Source organism: Staurois parvus, unplaced genomic scaffold (assembly GCF_062004578.1).
Source record: "Staurois parvus isolate SC_StPar_1 unplaced genomic scaffold, SC_StPar_1.0 ptg000059l, whole genome shotgun sequence".
NCBI classification, from domain to species: Eukaryota; Metazoa; Chordata; class Amphibia; order Anura; family Ranidae; genus Staurois; species Staurois parvus.
In genome coordinates, this window is record NW_028317855.1 from 9,140,521 (window position 1) to 9,168,372 (window position 27,852).

The 27,852-nt window shown below is 39.3% G+C and overlaps 1 protein-coding gene and 1 long non-coding RNA gene across 3 annotated transcripts in view; one reads left to right on the forward strand and one right to left on the reverse strand.

Annotated features, from left to right (window-relative positions):
* LOC149469808 (uncharacterized) overlaps positions 1–21,137 on the forward strand; it is a 162,357-nt gene extending 141,220 nt beyond the window's left edge. Inside the window, exon 2 of the long non-coding RNA XR_016311504.1 lies at positions 20,766–21,137. This is a non-coding gene — a long non-coding RNA (uncharacterized LOC149469808). The remainder of the gene's footprint in view (positions 1–20,765) is intronic.
* PACRG (parkin coregulated) overlaps positions 1–27,852 on the reverse strand; it is an 816,916-nt gene that overhangs the window by 561,338 nt on the left and 227,726 nt on the right. The gene's annotated exons all lie outside the window — the stretch shown is intronic.

Genomic DNA, 27,852 nt, shown 5'->3' on the forward strand with positions numbered 1-27,852 from the left:
CACCCCCATACTCAAAAAACCTTCCCTGGACCCCACCGACCTGAACAACCTTAGACCCATCTCCCTGCTGCCATTTACTTCCAAGCTCCTTGAGCACTTAGTCTACAATCGCCTAAGTGCCCACCTTACTGACAACAACCTCCTCGATACACTACAGTCTGCCTTCCGTCCCCTACACTCCACCAAAACCGCCCTACTTAAAATGAAAATCCTTTTACTCCTTGACCTCTCCGTGGCCTTCAACACAGTTGACCACCCCTTCCTCCTTAATAAACTACACTCCCTCGGCATCAGACTCCGCTCTCTCCTGGCTCTCCTCCTACCTATCCCAATGCTCCTTCAGCGTTACCTATAATGCTACCACCTCCCCCTCTCTCCCCCTCTCTGTTGGGGTCCTCCAAGGCTCTGTCCTTGGGCCCCTTCTCTTCTCCATCTACACCTCCTCCCTCGGAAAACTGATACACTCCCACAGCTTCAACTATCACCTCTACGCCAATGACACGCAAATTTACCTCTCCACCCCTCACCTCACCCCTTCAGTCTCCGCCCGTATCACCCACCTGCTGAACGACATATCAGACTGGATGTCGCTCCATTTCCTCAAACTGAACCTTTCCAAAACCAAGCTCCTAATCTTCCCCCCAGCCCGCACCCCCTCCACCCTCTCCATCATGACCAAAAACGCCACCATCAGTCCCACCCCGCAAGCCAAAGTCCTAGGTGTCACTCTAGACTCAAACCTGTCCTTCCAACCCCATGTCCAATCGTTGGCAAACTCATGCAGACTCCACCTCCACAACATCTCCAAAATACGTACGTTCCTAACCCCAGACACTACTAAACAACTCGTTCACTCCCTCATTATTTCACGTTTGGACTACTGCAACTCCATTCTCACTGGCCTACCTCATCACAGACTATCCCCGCTTCAGTTTATCCTGAACTCAGCGGCCAGACTCATCCACCTTACCAACCGCTCCTCTTCTGCCCTCCCCCCTCTGTCATTCCCTCCACTGGCTCCCGATTGCCCTACTCATTAAATTCAAACTAATAACACTGACATACAAAGCCATTCACAACGCTGCCCCAAACTACCTCACCGACCTGATACCCAAATACCACCCAACCCGTGATCTTCGCTCCTCACAAGACCTCCTACTTTCTAGCTCCCTGGTCTTCACCTCCCACGTCTGACTGCAGGACTTCTCCAGGACTTCCCCCATCCTCTGGAACTCAATCCATCAGACTGTCACCTACCCTCCTCACCTTTAGGCAAACCCTGAAAGCCCATCTCTTCAGGGAAGCCTACCCCACCCTCACCTAACAGCCGATCTCTTCCACTCCTTCTACCACTCCATCCCTCACAGCCACTTCCTCCTGTACATACTTTCCCCTCCCTTCTAGATTGTAAGCTCAAAAGAGCAGGGCCCTCGAACCCCTTGTGTATTGTCTTGTTACTGTATTGTCTCATGTTCTGTCCCCCACTATAATTTACAGCGCTGAGCAAACCTTTCTGGCGCTATATAAATACTGTATAATAATAATAATACTGCATCCACGCTCCGGTATCTAGTCCCAGTCTGCATTTTGATTGCCGCCATACCTGCCTGCTGCTGCACCTACGTTTCTGCATCCACACCTGGCCTGCATCCAGATCTCCTGGGTCTTCAGCTACCTGCCACCAGCTCCAGATCCACCCGGCACTCGTGCCACTCCTGGCTCTGCGCCCTCTGTTCCCACTATCAGGGGCTCCGAGCGGGAGTCGTAAGAGGAGGCCTTCTCTCCATGTCAGGCTCCCCAACCAGGTACGTGACAATAGTGCTCCCATCAGGCCTCAGCAGATGACCAGGAGAGGGGATCATGAAGAGAAGGAACCATGTCTGGTGCCTCGAAATTTATGTCTCTATTGTTGGTTTAAATACTAGTATACACTAGCCATGCTGCCCAATCATTCTCACATTTTGTATAACAGCCTCTGTTGGCATAAGTTTCACCTGGCTTTATTATACCCCCATACATTAAACCCTCTTCTTCTACTAGATTTCCTTTTATATTCCTATATGAAAAGAAGAAAGAGTCTAAGTCATAACTTTAATCAGTTATTATTAAACTTTGTCAGTCTCATCATGTCATGAACAGTAATTAATTGATCATTAAATGAAATATATCACATAAGTCTGCTGCAGCACACACACGCACACATCTGAAATCTCTTAATTATTGCTCGCTGCTAGAGTAGAAGCACATAGTTTTACATCATTATTGTGCTTAATGTAAACAAACATTCCTCAGTGGTCTCTTAATAAGCAAAGAGTACAAGAGAGAGTTGCGAGGGATTGCACAGTTCATGATCATTACTTTACTCTTCTACCTCTGTTTTGCTTTCTATTAATTAAGCAGAGGATAAACAAAAATGTGTTCAGTTTACTAACCATGTGCCCTATTCACACTGATACAACTCTGTCTGATAAACAGATGGCAATATTTTCAATATTGCTGGCTGCCTAAAAAAAATATGAAGGTTGGAATTTTACAGACCTTTATCTTTATTGGTTGAAATACATTGAACGCGCTATATTCTGCTAGGCTATTATTTATCACTTTTGGCTTTTTGCTGCAGGAAATCTAGTAGGGTCATTCAAGATTCAATCTCACCAAAGGAAACTGAAATTGCTGCTACTATCGGAAAAGATTACACTATCACTTTTTATATAACCTTTATAAGTGCTTTTAATTAAAGAAGAGCTCCGGTTGGAATCAAAATCAGGTTATATACACTTGGTAGTTAAGTTATATGTTGGCTACAAAAATACGATGAATAATTCCTATGCTGAATATATGTATTAAACTTACTTCCCTGTCTTTCGATTATCTGTATCCTATTACAAGAATTGGAATCAACATCCTTTTTGACTAGTTAGGCCTCTACATTACTAGTCATGTGACACTCTATATGCAGGTTTTCATATAAAGCGTAAGTGTAACTAAACACTTAGTTGAAATACATATTTGTAAACTCTTATTCCCTTCCAAGCTATAGTTTTCATACACTGAACTGATTATGGCCAACAAGACAGTTGTATGCAGTTTAGAATAAATGGTTCTATAATATCTGCACTGAAAACCAGTGGTTGCGGATGTACAGTTGGGCCAGGGGCATAAAGGGATGATTTGCATGGCTTTGCCCACTATTCTAAAATCAAATGAAACACGGACAGGTTTGATGGAAATGATACAGGCAGATACCTCCTGTTTTAAAAGGGATCTATTGTACTTCACAAAAAAAAAATTTCTAATGGTAATTTGCCTATCTCCTTTGCTGTTAATGGGGTTCTAAAGTCAAGGCATTTTTTACCTTATAGGAGAAGTAGGGCCACTGAGAGCCTAAGCCAGCCGCTCCTGATCCCTCCACAGCCAGTGTTCCAGTGAGCGCTGGAGAAGCAGAGCAGAGTGCCCATGACTGACAGTCTCTGCTCACTGGAGACTGAGAACTGAGCAATCAGTGGTGAGCAACTAGGTAAGTATGTATGTTTATATTTTTTAATTCCCAAACTTCTCTTTTAATGCATTCTTTGCATTAAGGTAAACAATATCTCAGTAGTTGTATTGCCCCCCACCTGCCTAAATACTTAGCCAATTCTACTTTCGATCCCGCCTTATGCCTGTCTGCAGCATCCTCTTCCTCTCTTCCTCTTCTCACAGGGCACAGAGGCAGCAACAGAGGTCATCGACTCCTGCTGTTGTGAATCAAATTCTGTGAGGAGGAAGCGGGGGCAGGGCTGAGCAGTGCTGTGTGTGTGTGTCTATAGACGCACACTGCTCGACTCAGGAGCGTATCCATACAAGTGAAGACTTGCTGGGGGCGGGACTTGAAGATGAGGAGGACTGGAGAGTGCCAGTGGGGGACCCCAGAAGAGGAGGTAAGGGGCCGCTCTATGCAATACTACTTCAGAGGGCAGGTAAGTATAACAGCTTTTTAATTTTAGGGAAAAAAATAGCCTTTATCACTACTTAAACCATTTTAAATAAACGATGGGCTGTAATTGGATAGTGAAGGAGCAGCAGATCACTAATTAGTTACTCTCTGTGCTCTTATATCCAATCAGCAAAGTCCTTGATCTTGATTCACAGCATTGTGTAAGACTGCATTCACACTTTTGCATATGCATCAGTGCATAGTATTATGGATGTTAATGCATGGTACCACTGCCTGCTGTCTGTGCATTGTAGTGCATTGTCATTTATTTTCTCTTTCAAAATGTTTATTAGTTTTCAGAAGAGGTAGATTAGAAGAACTAAATATCAGTTAATATAATTTCCTCACACAAGAGGGTACAAATGAAAACAATATTAAAGAAACAGAACATGTTAATTCAGCACTGGTTTACGCCCCCTTCTAACCCTATTATGTTAAATCTTTGAAAGGAAGATCTGTATACTTACCTATTCTGAGAGCGATCCAGTCCAGTCACATGACCAGCTGTCAGCGGTGGGTCAGTCTGAAGGAGGGACAGCCAACAAAGGATGCCCTAAAGTAAGCCTTTGTTTGACATCAGTGCCCAGGCTCTACAGACGTTGTCAGAGATCTCTTCACCAAAGCCGGAGCTGGAAAGATCATGTGACCATACTTGATTGCTCTTTAGAATAGGTAAGTATACACATCTTCCTTTCACAGGGTAAACAAAATAGGTTTTAGAAGGGGTGGGAGCAGGTTTAAGCTTAGTAAGGAATAGGCTGGACTTCCACTTTAAGTTGAGAGCATGTAGGAGATTATCCTCACTTTTAGTCCTCATGTACACTGGCCTTTTTGATAACGCTGGTAACGTTAGCTGTGTAAAATCTTTTTTTTCAGCTTTTTTTTGCATTGGTGTTTAGCGGTGTTTTGCCACGTTTAGCAGTGTTTTCCCACGTTTTTCTGCATTTGCATTTTTTTTTGTCAAAAAAATCCAAAAACGCCGGTTTGCAGCGTTTTACAGCGTTTTTCAACATTAGATCATTTTTACAGCTAAAAAACTCCTCTAGAAACCTACTAGTCTTGGGTTTTTTTTCCAGCCAAAAAACGTCCTAGCCAAAAAATGTTGATTACAGTCTATGTGTGCAGGATAACATGCTGGGGGGTTTACTAGCTGTAGAAAAAAACGTCACAAGACAAAAACAGCAGCTGTAAAAATGTCAAGTGTGCATGAGGACTTAAAAGGGGTTATCAGTGCGGACTGCCATAGAAGGCTTACTAAAAGTGCATTGTCATTCATTTTCAGTAGCTCCCTAACAAGAATACACAGTCAAAATGCAATAAGTTATTTGACTTCCACAAGACAAGGTAAGCAAGATGTTACTCCATGTTAGGAAGGACCTTTTGATAAAATAAACACATTGTTTTAATGTGTTTTTTTAGTGGTTACTGTTGATAAAAGATGTTTCTGTTGTTTCCCACACTATAAGCAGTTGCAGGAAAGCTATGGACAAGTGTTCTAAGGCAGGAGATGAGGGTGTCAGGTTGCACAGGTTCTACTCCCTGATCCAGGATCATCTGCATACAAATGTAAGATGAAGCCTCCATAATTAGTAAACCCTGCGGTATTGTTGAGTGCTTTTCTAGTTTACTGGTGGCAGCTGGGGGAGTCCTTTGGGACATGGGTAGAGGATAGCAAGACAGAGTTGTCTGAATTCCACAGATGGCCAGAGGATTACCTGCACATGCTTACTGATGCTTGCATATAGAAAATCAACATTTACTGTCCATTTTACTGGCTTTACATGTAGGGTAAGCTTTTTATATTGCTAAGATTTTTCTACAAAGGTACAATAATAGCTAATGTTAATTTATAACATCAGCAAATCATGCATATAGGATTTCTATTTTACAGCACAGAAGTGTAAGACAGTAACTCTTCAGTTTTTTTTTTTTTGTCTCTATGAAGAATGTGGTTGTTTCCCTTAGACCAGTACTATAATGTACACAGTTGCTAACATAGATTCTTCCACTGAAATACAGTACATCATATTTTCCCAAAAGTGAGAGAAATGTATTATTCCTGGAATTTATAAAGCATCTACCGGTCGACTTGTGTACAAGTTGGCTGTCGGGTTTTTACCGAACATTCAGTGCTGTTGGCTATAGCGGACAACACTGATCATTGTATTCTGCCGGCAGAATACCATAGCTCAGTAGGATTGAATTGGTTCTTTTCTTTATTGAAAGAAAAAAAATGAATCATGAATGGCCTGCCTAAGGAAACCCATGCAAACTCCATGCAGACAGTGTCCTGGACAGGATTCGAACTGGGAACAGTGTTGCAAGGCAGAAGTACTAACCACTAACCCATGTGCTGCCCAACCACTAAACCACTGTGCTTATGTTTTTGCAAAGATTAGTATGGTATAGTATAAACTAGCATTCAATGGTTAATCAATTTTTCCTTAATAAGAAAGTAGATATTATACCTTAAGTGAATAAAAAGAACCTAGGTCTCCCCTATGCAAAGCTGCTGCATAAAGTATGTTTGCTCTGCAGGTTGTTACACTTGCATAAGAATTTCAAATGTCTGCAGCGCTGAAATGCTCACAGAGGAGGATTCAATTTGTATATTAGAGCCATCTGTTTTAGTACAAAAAAATAGACAGAATCATAAGTAACCACATATGAATCATTAATTGTTAGATACACCTTGCCTTAATGATGCAGGCGTCATTCCGAAAATAAATCTATATTTAGAGATATGTTATTACTGTTGCAGGAAATAAATACTGGATATATTTTGCATTCCTTTTCTCCTGAAAACATCCTAATAGAGAATACATACAGTGAACCTTAGTTATGTTATACTGTAGATCTCCTATCAAGAGGATTGTGCTATATAATCACCTGACTTTTCTTCCATCAATGTCACAGATGGTGATATCGAAAAATTAATGATAGGTAGGTTAGCTATACTGAGATAGATATGTGCAAGCAATGCAACAGAGTGTACATAGCTTGTAATGACTGGGCTGTGTTGTTTCTGAAATTCAGAAACTGCTGTTACTGTTACAGTATGCATGACAGATCAGTGATAGCTAATCCAACTCATCATGTTGTGTACACCACACTGTACAATTGGCCACGTTGGGGCCTACCTAACCATCAGTGGTTACCCATAGGGGATAAAATGGAGATGCGCTGTTCACTTTGCAAGGGAATTTTCCCTGAGCTTAGTAACTGTGGTTAAAATTCCCAATTGCATGCAAGAAAAAATAAAAATAATTGTACTTTTGTTTGCACATGATGGGATGAAGAAAGTGCTTCATCTCATACACTAAGCTATGGAAAAATTCCCTTATAAAAGCATACAATCTATTTGCCTTCAGAAAATCGGCCCTGAAGACTCAGGCCTCTATATGGTAAATATTACAAAGAAATATTGATCAGAGCCACATACCCCTTTGTATTTCTTTCAGATTTTTTTTTTGGCTCACAGTGGGACACATTTTATTGAAGCAGTTTTAACCCCCCAAAATAGATTAACTCCGCCACCACATTTAAGGATTGATAAACAGTAATATATTATATTTCTGCTTTGTGGTTTAACGCTCTCTTTAATTTAGCCACTGCATCTTTATATGGCAACATCCAACATCCAAAAAATCTCTTTATTTATTTTTTTTTATTTAAATATTTATTAATTTTTCAAAAATAATAAACACTTTCATCATATTCATAATAAATACACATAACTATTTCTTATTACTTTTCTTTTTTCCCTCTTAAAACTTCACCCCCTTCCCCCAACACCCCCCACTCTGCATTCTTTCCCAGCATCTCATCCAAAGCAAGAAGAATATCCTACCCATCCACCCACTCTATATCGTCCTACATTTCACTTTTTCACGTTTACTCCAGATTTTTTCCATTTTTCCCATTTCGCATAGTATATCTTCATCTTATCTTCCTGCATGTAATAAAGCTTCTCCATCTTACTAATCCAGTTCAATCTTTCTATCCAATCCTCCTCTTTCGGTACTTCTGTTTTCCTCCAATACTTAGGGATCAGACTTTTTGCAGCATTCAAAAAGTACCCTAAACCTAATTTCTTATATTTGCTAACTGATAGCTCTGAACTATGCAGCAAACACATCCCTGGGTCTATCCCAATTTTTATCTCATTTATGATCGCAATGAAGTGTACTATTTTTTTCCAGTATACTTGAATTTTTGGACATTCCCACCACATGTGATAAACTGTCCCTACTTCTCCACATCCTCGCCAACACCATGGTGATTGTTCCCCACTTATCTTATATTCTAAACTTGGTGTAATGTGCCATCTTATCAAACATTTATAATTTATTTCTACCTCCCTCATACTTACATTTTTCTGGACTAATCTATTTATTTTCTGCTGTTTATCGTCATCTAATACCACCCCCAAATCTCTTTCCCCTTTCACTATGTGCATTGGTTTTGTGTTTGTGTCTAGTTCTGTGAGAATTCTATATATTTTAGCTGTGCCGTGTTTCCCATCCCCCCGTGAATCCAACAACCTATCAAACAAATTCCAATCTTTTTTCATTCTCAGAGACTTTGGTAAATTTCCCCAAAACCTTTTTAATTGGTGATAACGCCACTCATCTAATCTAGTAAATATCTTTCCCTTTTCCTTTTCCAAATCCTTAAAGGGCTTTAATTCCCCCTCCCCCATTATATCTCTCAGTTGGATATCTTCCTTTTTAAACCATCTACCTGTTATCTCCTCTCTACCTGGGGGAAAGAATTCCGTATTTCTTAGTGGCATCAATATAGAATTGAATTCCCACCTCATATATTTGTGTACTTTATCCCATTCCCTTAATACATTTACAGTGTATATACTTCGATCCTATTTCAATCCTCTATATTGTGCAGGTAACCATATAATTCTATTCAAATTAGTTCCACTCAGTGCATTTTCAATTTTTACCCAACTTTTCCCTTCTAAATTGAACGTCCAATCAAAAATTCTCCCTAATATTACTGCTTTGTAATATCTCTTAATATCTGGAACTCCCAGACCTCCCTTCCTTTTATCTCTACTTAATATTTCATAAGACACCCTTGGTTTTTTGTTTCTCCATATATATCTTGTTATCATTCTTTTTATTACCTTGAAAAACGCTTCTGGGAGTTTAATTGGGATCATTTGAAACCTATAGAAGATTTTAGGTACAATTATCATTTTTACCAGGTTTATACGTCCTATCCATGACGGGACTCCTCTTTCTAAAGTTTTTAATTCCTCCTTCACTTCATTTAATAATGAAATATAGTTTAGTTTATACAGGTTCTTATACGACGCGGCGAGCCTTACTCCTAAATATTGTATATCTCTTTCTTTCCAGATGAAGGGAAATTCCTTTTGTATTTTCCCTTTTTCACTTTTTGGGATATTTATATTTAGTATCTCAGTTTTTGTTGGATTGATTTTTAAGTTTGATAATTCCCCATATTCCTTCAGCAATTTCATTAAGTTTGGGAGTGTTAACCTAGGATTCCCCACATAAAATAGCAAGTCATCTGCAAAGGCCGCCACTTTATGCTCTATATCTCCCACCTGAATCCCCTTTATATCGCTATTCTTTCTTATTGTAGACAATAAGGGCTCCAATGACATGACATACAACAAGGGGGGCAAAGGGCATCCTTGTCTTGTTCCATTTGACATCCCAATGGGCTCTGTTTTTTCCCCATTTACTATAACTACTGCAGAGGGCTACCTATACAACTTTCTAATCCATTCTTTCATGCTAACTCCAATTCCCAGGGCTTCTAAGGTGTCTTTCCTGAAGCCCCAATCTACTCTATCAAAGACCTTTTCAGCATCGATCGAAAGAGCTACAGTCGGTACATACCCTTTTCTACTTTTCTGAATAAACATCAGGGTTCTCAGCCCATTGTCCCTCCCCTCCCTCCCTGGGACAAAACCCACCTGGTCCCTGTGTATCCATTCAGGCATAAGCTCTTTCAACCTATTTGCTAGGACTTTTGCATATAACTTGGTATCTGAGTTCAACAATGAAATTGGACTATAGCTAGAACACTGCGTAGCGTCTTTTCCTTCCTTATGTAACAATACCACATGAGCCTGTATAGATTCTCTCCTCATGTCCATCTCTCCTCCCAAAGCATTCATATACTTCTCCAGCTTGGGAACTAGTAATTCACTAAATTTTCTATAATACCTCACCGTGTAGCCATCCGGTCCCGGGCTTTTCCCCGTCTCTGTGCTTTTAAGTGCTATTTTTATTTCTTCTTGTGTAATTTTTGCTTCTAGGGATTTTAATCGATCTTCCTTTAATTTCGGTAGGTTTTAGTTTTTTAAATATATCCTTCTTTTTTCTCTTTTTTCGGTTTCCATATTATTTACTGAGTCATAGGGATTGATGTTACACAACTTTCTATAATAATCCATAAACGCCTTTGCATTCTCCTTATTTGAGTGGACCAGTTCTCCCTTGGAGCTTTTTATTTTTTCAATATAATTCCTATTTTTCTTTTTCCTCAAGACTCTCACCAGACGCTTCCCAGGCCTATCTCCCCACCTGTATCTCTCACTTAGCACTTCACTATAGACTCTCCATCTCTCCTCCTCCATTAAAGTCTCCAGCTCTTCTTTCTTTCTTATCATCTGCTGCCTGATTTCCTTTGCTATACTATTTTTATGTGTCTGTTCCAGATCAGACATATCCTTCAAAAGTCTACAAATTTTTTTCTCTCCTTTCTCTTTTCTTTCCTGCCCCGATTGCGATCAATATACCTCTTATATATGCCCTATGAGCCTCCCACACTGTAGCCATCAACACATCCTCTGTCTAATTCTCTCTAACAAATCTCTCAATTTCTTTCCCAATCTTCTGGACAGTATCCTTATCCTGGAGAAGTGCCTCATTCAACCTCTATCCTACACCACCTGTTTTCTCCCTTCCCCATCCCATCTTTAATACTACAGGGGCGTGATCTGAGATAGTCATTGCTCCTATTTCTAGTTCAACCATTGATTCAATAAATCGATGTTCTATCAATATGTAATCCAACCTCGTATACATCTCATGTGCACTTGAGAATGTATAGTCTCTATCCTTCATATGCATAATTCTCCATGTGTCTACCAATTGGGACTCATGCATCACCTTCTTTAATATTCTCAGAGACCTACTCCCCTCGCGCTGCACAGGAGAGGTTGTATCCTTTTTTGGGTCCATACAAAAATTGAAATCCCTGGCCAATATCAAACGACCCTTTTTAAAGTCCATCAATTCTTTTAGCACTCTCAGATATATCTCCGGTTTCTTATTTGGACAATATATATTTGCTACTGTACACTCCACCTTCTGTAGTTTACCCTTCAAGAACAAATATCTCCCCTCTGGGTCCACTTTTCTATCCTCCAACTCAAACCTTATATTTTTTTTGAACCCTATTGCCACCCCTGTTCCTCTCCTAATCGGGGAATCTGCATAGTACCATGTTCGATAATATCTTGATTTTAACTTAACCCTGGATTCTATCTCAAAATGTGTCTCTTGCAAAAAAAACCACTGAAGATACTCTATGATGAAGTTCTTTAAATAACCTAAATCTCTTCCCAGGACAATTCAACCCCTTTACATTATATGTGACAACTTGTAGTTCTTCCATCCTTCTTATGTCCCTCCTATTCCCCTCCAACTCTCCTTCTCTTTTCCCCTTGCTTTAGCACTCTCCTCAATCCTAAAGAGTGTTAACCCTAATAATAATACTACCCCTCCCCCCCTCTCCCATCCATCCCTCCTCCTCTTTTCCCTTGCTTTTGTACCTCCCTCAATCTTGCAGAGTGTTATCCCTAACAGTGCCTTGTTGGCGCTTTCCTATTCTCACGATATCTTCCAGATCGATCAACTGTCCATTATGGAGTCCCTTATGGCAGGTCTGTCCATTATGGAGTTTAAGATTTTACCTACTAATTCTTGCAGTGTTTCCCCTTTAGCGTTCTCTGGGACTCCTCTTATCCTAAGATTACTCCTCCTGTCCCAATTTTCTTGTACCTCTATCTTATATATCAATTTTTTCTGCATTTTTCCCATATTCTTTACTTTCTTTTCTAATTCCGCTATGGTTTGGGCCTGATTTTTAACTTTCTCCTCCGTTTCTTCCACTCTCACCAACACCTGCCCCAAATCATTTCGGATAGTTGCCATTTCTTGCTTTATATCTTCTCTAGTTCTTTAAACATCTCTGCCATTTCTTTTTTATTCGGTACTTGTAATTCGCTTTCTCTCTCTCTCATCTCCAAATTTCCTATTGTTTGTTGACTGCTAACATTTAGACCCAACGATAGTCTAGGGCTGCTTTCCAGACTGATATCCCCTTCACCCCTTCCGTTTATGCCTTGGGATCTTTCTGGAATCACTTTTCCCTGGGATGTATATTGTTTAATCATTCCCATTTGGGACCCTTTAGGCCCACTTCCTTTACTACTTTTGTTCTTCATTGCTTCTATGGGCCTTATTCTCCTCTATACTCTCTTATAGAGATATATATTTCACACAAAAAAGAGAAAGTCCCAATTTAGCCCAGCTGGTGACCACTCTTCCTCCTCTTTTAAGTTGCTTACTCTTCTTCTCTTCCTTTTCTTCCTTTTCTTTCATTTCCAAAGCCCCTGGGACTCCCCCTCATCTCTCCCTCACCCCCTGCTCTCCTTCACAGCACAATGTGACATTTGGTATACAAAAGTTCCATTCAGTCTCACTCACCCACATCTTTCGTCCCTTGCTGCAAGGCAGGTGGGGGCTTCAGGAATCCAGTTCCTCTATGCAGTTCTTTTTCTGGGGGGGACTCCACAAGGCTGTTTCTCCTATTTCCATAGGGGTCTTCCAACCGAAAGCCAGTGTCCAGGTCCTCACCACTATGCACGCCCAGCAAGCAAACCAGGGAGCAGGGTGCAGAAAGCAAAAAGCCGGGAGCAGTAAGCCTCCCTCCTCTCTTCTCGGCACGCCGGCTGGACGGCTTCCTCCGCTCCCAGTACTCCCTTGCGGCCAGACACGTGGTCACTCCGCCCTCCCATCTCCCGGCAACCCGGCTCTCTGAACCACCGGACTTCAGGCAGGCCTGTCTCCCGCTCTCCTTCCTTCGCTGCCCAGGGCCTCCGCCCCTTGCAGACTCCCCCGGCACTCAGGTAGGTCTCGGCACGGCTCTCATTCTCTGTTGAGGGACACTGGGGAGGCAGGTAGAGGAGCTTATCGGAGAGCTCCTACATCGAGCCCTCCGCCGCCACCATGCTTAGGCTCCTCTCAAAAAATCTTTTTATGATAAGAAACCCTTACTCTGCTGTTTAAATTCCACCAGTGGACTAAAGTCCATTGCTGTTAAACATAAATAAATACAAAAAGCATAATCTTTGGCAAAAATATCTTTTCATTTATTTATTGAAAAAAAAAAAACACAGACCCAAAATATAAGGGGCCTTTAAGTCAAACTGGGAATTCTGAGTTTATATACTAAAAGAACAAATTTCAAGGAGTGAAAACTGCATTTATTTTTCAACACACTCCTATGCTATATTTTTACACTTATCCTTGCATTTAACTAATGCCTGGAAAGCGTTGGCATAGAAAGATTTGTCAGTACATCTGAACCATTCTAGGACAGCCAGCTTCAGTTTGTTATCAGTGCTGAAAGGCTGACCTCTGAGTAACTCTTTTAGGTGTTGAAACGGGAAGAAATCACTCAAAGTCAGAGCTGTAAGGGGGATGTGGCAATACCTCCCAGCCGAGTTGCTGTAATGTGCGGTGAGCAGTATGAGCTCTTGTGTTGTCCTGAAGAAATAGGATGCCCTTAGTGATTAAACCAGGCCATAGTGCAGTCTTCAACTCTTCTGTAGTGGTCAAAGGAGGAAAGCTGTCTTGGTACCCAACTTGTGCTAACGTTTCGAAAATGCAAATATTCATGAATGATTGTGTTCACCGTTCCGACAGAAAGATTTGTCTTTTGTGCAATTTCACGACAGGTTATGCATCGATTATCCACGATCAGGCGTTCCATGCACTGAATGTTCACAGAGATGACTGCTGTGGACTGGGAACCACCACTGCCAGGACTGTCACTGACAGACGTACAGCCATCTTTGAAATGTTCACATCATTCCAATGTCTTACCACAGCTGAGCGCCTCATCACCGTACTGAGGGTGAAGTCTTCTGTAGATATCCACGGGTTTTACTCCTTCATTCACAAGAAACTAAATCATCACACACTGTTCCATGCACGCACTAACACTGTTGTCTGCCATTTTGATTAACGGTCTCTGGACTGGCTCGCCTATCAGTAATAGGACACATTTGCCAATTACTGCGTGTAGTACCACCACGCTAGCATCCCTTCTATTACATGTAAAATTAAATGTCCCGACTTGAGTTTACCTGAACGCCCCTCGTATTAACCAAAAATATCACTTTGTTTGTAAAGCTCCATTTAAAACAATCTTGAAAAAAGTGTCATTGACCCTCAAATTTACCCCACCGTTAGGGCTAACTTTCCAATGCTGGTTTAGCTTATTTACTATCTCTAAGTCCTTTAGGGGTTTATTTACTAAAGCTGGAGAGTCCAAAATCAGACTCCCTTCTGCATAGAAACCAATCAGCTTCCAGGTTTCATTGCCAAAGCTTCATTGAACAAGCTGAGGTTAGAAGCTGATTGGTTTCTATGCAGAAGGGAGTCTGATTTTGGACTCTCCAGCTTTAGTAAATAAACCCCTTAGTGTCAGCCGAGATCAAATCTTACTGAAGTGTTTTTATTTCCCCCTAAGCATATCTTGCTGTTTTTGGGTTTAATACTGCTTTGATTTAGTTACTATTAGTGTAAGAGGAGGCAGATGACTTAGGAATAAGGAAATACATGCTGTGATCCTGAATGTAAGTGCAATATTTTAATAAATGTCGGAAGTTTTATCTACTTATTACACTGTATGAGGTGTATTTTCATTTGGTAACTATTACCACCCTAAACAGTGGAAACCTTAAAGCTACCCTAACATCTACTAAAGGAGAGGAGGAGTGGACAGTCCCTAGTGGTTGGAGAAGATAGACACCAACAATGGAGATATTTTAATAAACACACAGTACAATACGCATTGGAGGTGAGAGTTCTGAGAGCACTAAGGTGGCACTATAATGTATTAAATTCACGTGAAGCACGGATTTATATTATATGGTGTCGGATAACGCAATTTCTGGAATTGAATGAACTTTATATATTTATTTATATATTCTTTATAGATTTATATTTATTTATATATTTTATTGACAAGCACTTTGTTATCAGTTTATTCACTATGGTTGTTTAGCATTTGATGGATTGATGTTTTATGCTTTCATCATTTACAATTTCCTGCCAGCAGCACTACATTACACACTACTAATATTTATATTGCATTGTGGGAACACAATTGATGTTAGCAACAGCACATGTAGTGGCAGTCACCAATAAACACGTATATTTTATTTTTAGTACATAGTAGGTGCAGGAGTTTTTTTTTCACCGCTTTAATTTAGCCATGGTCTTTAATATGGCAACTGTGTCAAACATCCTTGAGGGCAGGGACTGATGTGAATGGACAATATATATGTAAAATGCTGTGTAAATTAATGGTGCTATATAAGTACCTGAAATACTATTAATAATAACATCCAAAAAATTCCCTTGTGATAGGGCAACCTTTTTACTCTGCTGTTAATTAAATTCCACCAATGGAGTAAAGACCATTACTGTCAAACATAAAGAAATGAAAACATATTTTACTAAAGTGCCTTGTGTTGTGCTGCTTGTGTAAAAAATATTGTATCATCACTAATCACATGACATCACCAGGGGACAATATCCGAGGGTTGGAACAAGGTGACGCTGAGACCAAAGGATCGGAAGTACGGCGGGAGAGCTGTTTGTCTTAAGGTTATACACATTTCAATGCATTTTTTCTTGTATAAAATGTGAGTGCAATTTTAATAAACTTTACTGGTTAATTTTAAAACTATACTATGGTGGCATATTCATTTTCTCTGAGCTAAATCTGCAGAGATATGGAGAGGTACAGAGGAGAATTCAAAGCTGTAGTGACTCTGGAAATGTGATTTGGCTGGAGAGTTGACTGACAGATCTGAGGAGGCATTTTCACTATCCCCAGTGTGGGGACAACGCTCTTTTGACCTATATTGATTTATGGGTCAAGGGACAAGGTGAGAGCACACCTATAATCACCTTGGTGATACACACAGTGTGAAGAGGTCCCTGTTTACAGTACCGGGATTGTGGGATCAGTTCACTTTGTGTTGATACTTTAGAGAGACACTTGAAAGTACACTTATTGGTATCATCAAACAAAGTGGTGCCATTTGAAGGCATTTGGATGGACTAATGTTGTATGTGCACTTTTTTTATTTTATTAACATGTAAGAAATATTTACTACTAATAATGTATACATAATATTTATTTATGTTGGTTGATTTATGTAAAGTGTGAAGGAGCATTTATATATATATATATATATATATATATATATATATATATATATATATATATATATATATATGCCATCAGCAGCATAACACAAGGCATATTTATTCATCATTTGGTTTAGTGGTTAATTATGATTTTACTAAAGATTATCTTTTCTTTTCATTTATAGCATTTAGTTGAAAAGAAAACAGAACCAAAATATTTCCAAAAATATCCCATTGTTTTTTAAGGTCTATTTAACATAATCTTGTTAAAAGTGGTAGTGGCCTTCAAATTTACCCCACTGTTCCGGCTAACTTTCCAATACCGTTATAGCTTATTTTAGTATCTCTAAGTCCTTTAGTGTCAGCTGAGGTCAAATCTTACTGAAGTGTTTTTATTTCCCCCTAAGCACATCTTGTTTCCTTTATGACTCTGCAAGGCTTTGTTCAGTTTATATTTTTAGTACAGCATCTGTGTAGCTCTTCTTTTACCATGCAATATACTTTGAACATTACAGAAGAGTTGTCTCTAGTTCTTTCTTTGTGGCCATTAATGTGACAAATTTGTTAGAATACCTACTGCAGCAATTCATTTTATAACACAAAACACAAATCAGTTTAGTGTCTTCAGCGGTTTATGTATGAAATGTTTATAGCTGCTTCCTGCATTTAGTAAACTCTTCTTTTTGGTAGTTGACTGAGAATCACAACTGTATTTTCTAAGACTCTTTCTTGACCTTGAACCTAAAGTTACACTGCTGTGTAAAGTGGTTTATTAAAAATAGTACTTCTGTTAGAAAGTGAAAATATACAATTACAGTTATGCTAGTTTCTTCGCTGCTATCAAAAGGTTAAAATCTAGGTTACAATAGAAGACATAAAATAAAGTGAACAACTTACAGCAATACTGCAAAACTGCACCTCTGCCGTGTATTGTCACAAACAAAGGTGCATTACTACATATATAAAAAGAAACCTACAAAGAAATTTGAATTAATTTATGACATAATGGCACATGGTCCTTAATTTGTTAAAAAAAAACCCCTCAAATTATTCCTATGCAAGTGAAATCCATATAGTAAAATCTCATATGCTTCAGCTTTTGCGTTCTGACTAACTCATTCTCCAACTCCCACCTACAGATCTCTTTTGGAACTAAAACAATGTTCGTAGCTACCATCAGTCACCATGGCTGGAAAGTTAATAAGCCTTGACACTTAGGAGGAGATTTACTAAAACTTAAGCACTCAGAATCTGGTGTAGCTATGCATGGTAGCCAATCAGCTTCTAATTTCAGCTTGTTCAGTTAACCACTTTCCCGCCATCCTATAGAAGATGTACTGCTACAGGGTTGCACGGTTGCACAAAATCATGTATATATACGTGATTTGCATTTCCGGGTGGGGGAATAGTGCAGTGCCCAGAATGTGGGGTGCCATTAGGATCCATGCATCTTTTAAGCAGCAGTGCATTGTGCAGGTGCAGGTGTAAAATTACACGCCTTTCTGCACCTGCTCAGATGTGAACCTAGACTTAGGCTGGCCATACATTATACAATTATCTGCAGATTTTCTGCCCAATTTCCTTTAGATTTACCTTCAACTATGTAGTGCAAGGGCCTGCCTAATTGGATACAACTGAAAGTGTTGTTTAGGTTTGTCCTCCTATTATATGGTTTTTGGTAAATCTAAACCAAAAATCTGCAGATAATTGTATAATGTATGGCCAGCCTTAGTCTAAGCAAGCCAATTTTTACCCCTGTTTAACCCCTTCCTATCTACAGTCTGAAGATATAAGTTCCTCTGCAAGGTGCCTCATGCAAAAGGAACATTGGTCTACATTTTTCTTTATAGCTAAGTGAACTCAGCTGTCACAGACAGCTTCACATCTTCTTTAATAGGACATAAGTAGTGGATATAAGCAAGCGCACATATAAAAGATCAGCCGCTGTGCACCAAGGTAACCAAAGAAACCTCAAATGAATAATGTAAACAGAATTGTGCAGCACTAAAATAGCTAAATTCAATAAAAAGGTACAAATGAATAAATATCTTAAGTATTAAAAGGGTAAAAACATGAGAATGTTCATAAAGTGACTAAGGGTGCTCAGGGGAATCCTGCATTCTCCTTAATTCGGTGCTTGTGCATTCAGGTATAGAAGAAATGCGCACTCACCGGAACGCATAATAAAATGCGCGTTTGTATAATAAATCCTGATGTCATCAAAGGTCACTGAGATAGGACAGGAATGGGACTGAATCATTCACAGGGTGCATGGATCCTAGGGCTTTAAATGATGATCAGGAGAGTACCAGAGTTCCCTTTAAGGGATGGATGGGTGCAGCTCACAAGGTGTACAGGAGGCTCCCTCTCTGGAGACTGGATACTGTTTTGTCGTCCACATTCAAAGATGGCCGCCGGAGCTCCACGTTGCTCCGGCGGTGTGGCGTCATGGCATTATTGGCTCCTCCTTATGCATTTCGTGCACCCTGGTGTTCCCCTTAGACGAAGTGCGGGTGCATGAAACGCGCGAGGAGCCAATAACGCCGTGACGTCACACTGCCGAAGCAACGTGGAGCTCCGGCGGCCATCTTTGAATGTGGATGACAACCCAGTATCCAGTCTCCAGAGAGGGAGCATTCCGGTGAGTGCACATTTCTTCTATACCTGATAGCACAAGCACCAAATTAAGGAGAAAGCAGGATTTTCATGAGCACCCTTAGTCCCTTTATGAACATTCATGTTTTTACCCTTTTAATACTTAAGATATTTATTCATTTGTACCTTTTTATTGAATTTAGCTATTTTAGCGCTGTACAATTCTGTTTACATCTTCTTTAATGATTGGGAGCCAATGATCATGGTTCCTGATAATGTGATCACCGTGCAATGACATGGTGTTCATGTGTTTGTTTATAAGCACAGAAGCAAATGATAATAACAATCAGGGCCCATTCACACAGTGCGATGGGTGGCATTTTTCTGCCTTAGAACGCCAGTCACTGCTAGAGCACATAGAAACCAATTAATTCCTATATTCCCTGTTCACACTTTAGTGCAGCACAGAGGTGTGGGTCACTGAGCTATGATAAAATGCAGACATACTGCATTTGATTGCAGCGTACAGGATTGGACAACATGTCACCGCACAGCAGTGCTGAAATGCACATCACACAACTCCCCCTACCACTGGCTCACTGCAGCCAAAACTGACAGCTGCCAGCACGCAAATTTATTACAGTTTAATGTGCAGGCATTGTGAACAGTCCCCTAAAATGTCATAAAACCTGTGGGGCTCTGTGGGGGAATGGATACGCTGAGTAAGCTGCTTGCTTTGGGGTCACTCGGGAGGAGGCAGGGGCCAGGAGTGCTGGCAGGGAACCGAGGAGAAGAGGATTGGGGCTGATCTTTGCAAAAACATGTTTGTTAGTTTATTTTATTGCTTTTAAATATCACTTTAAGTAAGTGCAATGTTAAGGTATATGAAAATTCATACTTGTCTTGTACTGTATATGGATACTTGTACACTTACTGAAAGGTTCACTGTAGATTACGTAAATGTATGTAAAAGTAAATAAACGAGTAAAAAAATCCTTAAAAGCTGAGGTTAAAAAACAAACCTAAAAAAAAAAAAAAAATTGCATTAACCAGCTTACACATGCTACTAGTGTTTATAAAGCTTAAAGCATAAGGAAGCTTCTGACATCACTCAGTCTTGTAGAGGAGAGGACACTTTAACAGGAAAAGGGCAATCAAATCTAAGAAGGATATACCAACTACTGAGAACGCATGATGAAAACAGCACTGTAAATAAATACTGAGAATAAAGAGTCTGTCCAGCAGTCTATGAGGATTTCATCATATGGTGAACTAATCATGAAATCTAACACATCAGTGATTGGCAAGGGCAAGTCAGACATCTTTTTTTTCTCCAGTCTTCACAGACATTGCCCTGTAGATTCCAAAAGCTGTGTATATCAATCCCCTCTCTTTTATAGCAAACACAGTATAGATAATTGTAAAGTGCTGCAAACCATTGGTGCTATTAAAAATCCTGAATAATAATAATATTAATATAGCCAACCCAGGATACAATATAGGTCATACACACTGGGATAGTGTGTATTTCTGTCACAAAACTGTGGGGTAATTAAATTGTTTACTGGTATCTAATTTTTTTTATTATTTTCCTAACATGTTTAATATTCACATTTGCTATTTTTTTAATAAATCATTTTGATTTCATAAATTAACTGAGCTAAAAAATATCCTTTGTTTTACAGTTTGCAGATATGTTGAAGAAATCACAGCTACAAATGAAAACATCAAGATGTGCATTGATTTTTATATGGTCATGTTGTCAGTTTGATTTGGTTTGCCACCTACCAAAGGTTTCATTGCCTTCTAGTCCTGAAGTGATATCGGGGGTGGGAGGAGGAGGAGAGAGAAATGTAAGTGATGGAACCGAGCATCAAACGTTCATTAAATGACTAATTGGACCAGGATGGTGGATTCACCTTCAGGGCAGCTACAGAAAAAACTCATTGGAGCTCTGTTTGTGATGTTGAACGGAACTTTCTGACAAGCAACAAGCAACACTTTTAAGACTGATGTTTCAGCTTACCGTTAAAAGATTAAAGTGTAACAAGCTCTGACACTTTCGGTTGGTAACCTTTTTAGCCTTGGAAAAAAAAACCTCTCCTTCCTGAAACAAATTGATAACAATATAATTGTAGCTTTGTTGCTCTACATCCCACCCTTAACCCCATACTGTAAAAGGAAAACATTTAACAATAGATTTAAAAATAAAAGCCCATGCTATTTTTTCCTTGTTGTCAATCCAGTGAGTTTTGAAGCTTACAGCATTGCTAGTTTCCCCTCGGGTTCATAGTAATGTGAATTGTCTTTATCCAAGTGCCTAACAAATCACTGTCATATAACGGCAGTCGACCTTTCTTTTCAATCTATGCACTTTTCAGGAGTTATAAATCAGTTGACTTTCAAGCTCGATGAGATGGCATATGCCCTGGTTTGAAGAACAGATGGAAGCTTGGGAGAAAATGGTTTCTGCAGGCCTGATACAAGCAGCACTTCTCCATAAAAGTGAACCATTCGCACCGATTTCCCACATAAATTATACAGGCAGGGCGCGTCAGCCCATTCAGCAGAACATCTTTCATCTAGCTTTCGGAGGTCATTTAGCAAATTTAAATTAAAGTTATTTCTAATATATGACTGCATTTTCATTCTGTATATTTCTGAGAGTTTGCAATTTACATCAAAAGAAAAAGACATCTTTAATTGTGTCTGGATCCAAAAAAGGAGGCAATAAATTACATGCTGCACTATTCAAGATTTCAAAAAATTTGTGATAAGCCATAGCTATTAATTGATGACAGGGAAATTTGCAATTCTATTGTGTCAGCTTCACAGTATAGGAGGTGGTAAGCCTCTCATTGTCTTTTGCAGCTTTCTTTTACAATAGTATGGAAATGTATCTGGATATTCATATGAAGGTAGCTGTAGAAAAGGCTACAGTACTGATATATCTTCTCTATAGGATACATTTTCATTCCATTGACAAAAACTATCATGCAGGCATAGTAAAATGGGCAAACACAATAGAACATATAATAAATAGCTCATCTCTCCAAGATATTGTAATATGTAAGAAAAAAGACAATACACATACATATATGCATACACATACATAAATGCACAAATACTGAATACATAGTTAGTCGGGTTGACAAAAGACACAAGCCCATCTAATTTAACCAAGGAAAAAAAACATAAATACACAATCCTATACCCATAGTTGATCCATAGGAAGGCAAAAACCCAAATAAAGCATTATCCCTATGATTCCTAATGTAAAATATGCAAAAATATGCAGAGGTTTTATGTGTTAAATCAGGGACAACACTACCAGTTTTATAGTTGCTAAAAGACATAATTAATGTAAGTATACCAAATACATTATACCAAAGTACTTAAAGTTAAAATGTATGCAGACATATAAGAACCCCATGTATTGCTCTTACAGTACAGTATGTATTCATAAAAAATAAATATATTATCAAATATTGCCTTGGTGAGCTTTGTTGGTAGCCATTTGTAATCCCTTGTAAATCTGCATTTAGATGGCGCTATGAATCCAGTAAATAGAGTTGATTGATCGAGGGAGAGAGCACACAGATTTCCTGGACAGTTAACTGATGTCTCTTGACTAGCTAGCCTCGAATAAGCCGGTTTACTCAGACTATAGTGGAGAAACAAATGGTCAGGATTAGCACAGTGTCTGGAAGGGGTGTATTGACTAGAACACTGTCTGAACAGAATTACAAATCTTTGGGAAGGTAAGACAGTTCACACACATGTATTTTAACATTGCATTTAGCTGCCTGAGCTAAATCTGATATTGAAAAATAAGAGAATGTTTTGGAATAAAAGCTGTTAAGGCCCTTACACACACTACTGGACAATTGTTCACTCATTTGGTAACAATAGACTGTAAAGTCTTATCCTTCTGACTTAGTCACTGTATGAAATTATATAAACAGGGCTAATAGTAAATTGACAAACTAGTTCCAAGGAAATTGCTCAGGAAATAGGATTATTATTATTATTATTATTATTATACAAGATTTATACAGGGCCAAGTGTTTGTGCAGTGCTTTACAAAATGGATGGAGAAAGTACAGCTAAAATATGATTCAGTACAGGAGGACCCTGCTGGTTAGAGCTTACAGTTTCACAGGTTCAGCTTCACAGCTCCCAACTACAATGTGGCATGTGAATCAGAGAATGGCTGCTTCCATCACAGCCTAGCCACACACATTTTTTGTTTAGTGACAGACACCTTAAGCAGGGTCTTTTTTAAACAGAGACTCACAAAGAAGCAAAAAAGGATTGTACACTCCAAGCTATGGTTATCCATGTGGTTGCCTATGCTTGTGAGAAGAAGACCGTGTGAGCTTTGAAAAATCAGTGCTTTCAAACAATAGTACTGTAGGCACCTGCAGAGTTTCCTGGACTGCAAGAAGATCGAAATCAGTCATTACTCAAAGAAATATATGCAAACCACTCATTTTAGGGTCTGATAATGAAGGCAAAACAAGCCTAAACAGTGAGAAGACACAGAAGGGAAGACTCTAGTGTTGACAAAGTTTAAAAAGTAAATACAGTACAAGTAATTGCATTTACAGACAATTCACAATTTAATTAAAATATGATTTTCCTACAAGTATACGCATAAACACAATTAGATTGTTTCATATCTGACAGACACCAAATGATCATGTAGTTCATTTACCAAAACTGGAGAGTGCAAAATCTGGTGCAGGTCTGCATGATAGTCAATTAGCTTTTAACTTTAGCTTGTTCAATTAATCTTTGACAATAAAACCTGGAAGCTCATACATTACTATGCAGAGCTGCACAAGATTTTACATACTCCAGTTTTAATAGTTCAACCCCCTTGTGTACCAGATTAAAGTTGTAATATATTGTTGCAGTTGGACTGATGCCCCCTTCTATTGATGAATGCCATTCTAGTGGTACAGTTGAATGATAGTTTTTTGGGGGGAGGGCATGAGCTATCTAGTTCTGGTGTTCTGCAAATGCTCAAGGCAGTTTAACATTTATAGAGGAAGTGCCCTGCATTGTCATCTGTTGGATATGCCATACAACCAACAGTGCAACCCACTATACACTCCAGTACTGTACACCATGCCACACAATTGTACTACAATTACAGCTGTTGTATAGTGATTTAGAAATTTGCTGTCATGCCTTGATCCTAACCAATGTTGTCCATGTTCACCCAATAGGGGCTTCTTCACGTCTAGAGTACATTGTGATTGTCTTAAGTTCTATTCTAGAACTTTCAGGCTGCATCCTTTAGGACCATTCTCCGTAATCTGCAATGCACGTGAAGATATGGAACCGCTGTTGCATATCTATTTTTATATAGTTCTGCCTACCTAAACAGAAAATGAGGACTTACTTCAGCACCAGGGAATATAGTACATGTTCTTCTGGTCCATTATCATTTTATTTCTGGCACAATTTACTCAATTATTGAATGCCTCGCTTACTTGGGTTCACTCTACCATACATCTTCATTTTCCCTTGATTCCCTTGTTTATATGGCCAAACCTGACTTTCCTTTACTCCACATCCTCATCTACTGCTATTTAATTGGCACCCCCACTACATATTTCCAGTTCACCTTTGTGCTATGCTAGCTTTTTTACTTCTTCTCCATGAACTATCAATTGGCTATTCCGCTTTCCTGGAAATTAGAATTTATTTTCCTTCACTCACATCATTGTTCAAACTATGTATTTATGCATTATCTAAAAACATACATTTTCATACCTATTTTGCATATATTTGGTGATCTTCATCTCTGCACTGCATGTCTTGTGTATATGTCAGTTTACCATAATTTACTCAATTGCTATATTCCTGTTAATTCAATCTACACTGATATTTATTTAAACAAACAACAGGAATCATTTTTATTGTATCCGATTTGTTTTATTTTAATGATTTTTTTCTAAATACTGCAAACATCCAAATCCTCATATTTTATATTCACTTAAAATTGCTCATTTTGTATGTTATTACCTTTATCATCATTGTAAATGTACCTTTATGGTAACATACCTTGGATGGATTAGTGGTTATGGAACTTTTGAAATTTGTACAGCTTTGCTTGCTATTAATACTCATGTTGTTAAAGCAGTTCTATGGCCACAGCCAGGGGCAGACTGACAACTCATGGGGCCCCTGGGCAATAGGGGATCGTGGGACCCCTGTGTCCTTGCCCAAACTCAAAAAAGCCTATGAAAAAGGTACCAGGGGCATCTCATGGGGCCCCCTACAGACCCTGGGCCCTTGGGCAGTGCCCGAGTTTCCAAATGGTCAGTCCGCCCCTGGTCACAGCATATGCTTACATTTTATAACATGAGCATTGTAATAATAATAAAAAAAGTTATGTTTGCCAATCCAAAAGCTTACTTGAAAATGAAATATCTGCTTTCATGTTGTGAGCTCTGCTTCTCATCTGGTCATCACTTTACATAACTTCTCGGATACCCTGCATGCTTTGCAGTTTTTTCCTGTTTACATTTTATTTCTAAGAGCTACAAATTCCATAGTACCTTGCTGCCTGCATGCATTGATTCCTGTATTGACTCTGCCTCCTGAAACTCCTCTTTAAAGCACCTCTGTAACTCAGAAGACAGGCTCTGTGAAATCTGTAGACAGCAGAGCCTAGTCACAGGGTATAGTGAATACATACAGCATTCAAGCACACTTCACAAAGTAAGTATACACACCTCAGGATCATTTAGAAAAATATTAGTAGTCTTTGTCCAGCTGCTTTTTCAAGTGAAGTCTTCTGGGCAATCAGCCAGCTGTGACCTTGCTAGGCATAAAGATGTATTTTGTCTCAGCTGACTGATACGTGATCTAACTGAATCTTGTAGCCTCCCTGGCGGTATTCCCGAGTGTAGCTACAGTACCACAAGCGGTAACACTGAGCTACACCCGGGCTTACCATGCGGCGCTGCTCCGGGTCTCTTCTTCTCTTACCTTGTCCTGCACTCCCGCGATGTTCCTCCTGCAGTGTCCCCTGTAATGTCTTCCGGCGGATGCCGGCATCTGTCATCTGGCTACCGTCCCCTGCGACGTCGGGACGTACGGGGGACGGAACGGCGGGAAATTTGAAAATGACAAAAAGTGACATTCACTAAATTCACTAAAATCACATAGTAAAACATTACTGTATCAAAGCATTTCACATACATTTTGTCCCTACTGCTTTGTCCTGTGCCCTGTCTGCATTTTTACTGTTCTTTCTGCCTAGAAACTGAGAAACGTCCATGGTGTCCAAAAAGCGTCTCTTTAGGTCAAAAGCGGTTTTAGACCAGCTAGAGAACAGCGATAGTAAATTAGAACTACTTGCAGAATTGAGTGATAATGATTCGTGGGGAAATTCGTCATCAGATACTGAAAACGATTTTGCGACTTTGCTCAGTGATGTGCAAACGTGGCGCTATATTTCAACTTTCAGTGTTTTTGGTTTGATTATATTATTGAATTACATTTATTATTATTAGATTATTATTTTTTATGATTATTTGTTAAATTATAATTTATGATTTCGTGTTTCAAATTTTAACATACCCGGGATGTTTACTAGACTCTTGTTCGGACAGATTTCAGTGAGTTATTCCTAAAAATTACAGGCCTACAATAAAAAAAATACATATTTCCATGCAAAAAAAGGTACCGCTTTGAGCACAGAAATATGGACATAATCAGACCGCTAGGGAGGTTAACTGCATAAAAGTCTTTGTCGATTATAGAATATACTGAGAAAGCTTCCAATCAGCACTGTGTGTGTGATGTGTGGCTTCACCCTGTGTACACAGTTTTGGCCATATGTTTGGATATATCTTAGAATACAACAGACCATCAACTTTAATGGGGTGCCATTCAAAATGGTTAAAAATGTAATATAATGCACATACCCATGTGTTTTGCTAATGCATGTTAAAAATCACATCTGCATTGCCATAATGCAAAAAAAAAAAAAATTCAATCTAAATTTTACAAGGACATAAGGCTCAGTAACATATAAAGTTACCAATAACAATGAATCATAAACTATAATGTACAATGATTTTAGTTACTGCGCCTTGCTTTTAGTACATAAAGTACTGAATAAGCCGGTCGACATTTCATGGTGCATTTCCCCTTTCATTTTAAATCTCTTGCCGCCCATGAATCTGCAACAGCCAAGAGGGTGAACTTACATACTGTATATGTCTATGGGTGGTGCTGGTTTCTGTGCTGAGAACAAGCTGTAAAAGACAATCTCTACTAATGATCAGGAACTGGTGGGACTGGCTCCCGATCACATGACCACTGTGACAGTCAATCACAGTAGTCACATGATTAGGCAGACCTTTCTGCCCCCATTATAGCCCAGTTTAAGAAACACCGGGGCAGGCGGGAAGAGGTTAGCATGGTTTTTGCTAGGCAGCTGACTTTTATAGCTCTGTGGATTCTAGCTGCATAAGAAAATAAGAAGACCACTATGCAGAGGATCTAGATTAATACAATCCAGTTGCATAACTCTGCTGTAACAATGGCAATGAAGCATGACTATATTAGTTACCCAATGGCCTAGTCTTCCATTTATATTAATTTGTTGTGATACTTTTACCAGTGACGTACCTCTTGTTTTTTCCACTTGTCTAATTCCAGCTTAGAAAATAAGCAAGCAAATGCAATATAAGCTGAATGATTCATTTATTCTTCAAGTGTAAGCTGTATCCTGAACTGATGAAATAT